The sequence below is a fragment of the Nematolebias whitei genome, chromosome 18 (genome assembly GCF_014905685.2).
Source record: "Nematolebias whitei isolate Nwh7 chromosome 18, NemWhi1, whole genome shotgun sequence".
Taxonomy (NCBI): domain Eukaryota; kingdom Metazoa; phylum Chordata; class Actinopteri; order Cyprinodontiformes; family Rivulidae; genus Nematolebias; species Nematolebias whitei.
The window spans coordinates 1331830-1333113 of NC_056515.1; the positions used below are offsets into that span (position 1 = coordinate 1331830).

At 9.2% G+C, this 1284-nt stretch overlaps 1 protein-coding gene across 1 annotated transcript in view; it reads right to left on the reverse strand.

Annotated features, from left to right (window-relative positions):
• Window positions 1–1284, reverse strand: part of LOC119424996 (endophilin-B2-like) — an 87974-nt gene that overhangs the window by 79521 nt on the left and 7169 nt on the right. The window lies entirely within an intron of this gene.

The window sequence follows — 1284 nt, forward strand, 5'->3', positions numbered from 1 at the left end:
ATATTATAATAACTATAATATTATAATAACTATAACTAAAATAACTAATATTATAATAACTATAATATTATAATAACTATATTATAATACCTATAATAACTATATTATTATAATAACTATATTATAATAACTATATTATAATAACTATAATAACTATATTATAATAACTATATTATAATAATAACTATATTATAATAACTATAATAACTATAATATTATAATAACTATATTATAATAACAATAATAACTATATTATAATAACTTTAATATTATAATAACTATATTATAATAACAATAATAACTATAATATTATAATAACTATATTATAATAACAATAATAACTATAATATTATAATAACTATATTATAATAACAATAATAACTATATTATAATAACTATAATAACATATTATTATAATAATTATATTATAATAACTATAGTATAATATTACAATAACTATATTATCATAACTATAACTATAATAACTATAATAATGATAATATTATAATAACTATCTTATAATAACTATAATATTATAATAACTGTATTATAATAACTATAATAACTATAATATTATAATAACTATATTATAATAACTATAATATCATAATAACAATATTATAATACCTATAGTATAATATTACAATAACTATATTATCATAACTATAATAACTATAATAACTATAATAATGATAATATTATAATAACTATCTTATAATAACTATAATAACTATAATAATATAATAACTGTATTATAATAACTATAATAACTATAATATTATAATAACTATATTATAATAACTATAATATCATAATAACAATATTATAATACCTATATAATAAAAACTATATTATAATAACTATAATATTATAATAACTATAACTACAATAACTATAATATTATAATAACTATATTATAGTAACTATAATAACTATAATATTATAATAACGTATTATAATAACTATAATATCATAATAATATTATAATACCTATATAATAACTATATTATAATAACTATAACATTATAATAACTATAACTATAATAACTATAATATTATAATAACTATATTATAACAACTATAATAACTATAATATTATAATAACTATATTATAATAACTATAATAACTATAATATTATAATAACTATATTATAATACCTATAATAACTATATTATTATAATAACTATATTATAATAACAATAATAACTATATTATAATAACTATATTATAATAACAATAATAACTATATTATAATAACAATAATAACTATATTATAATAACTA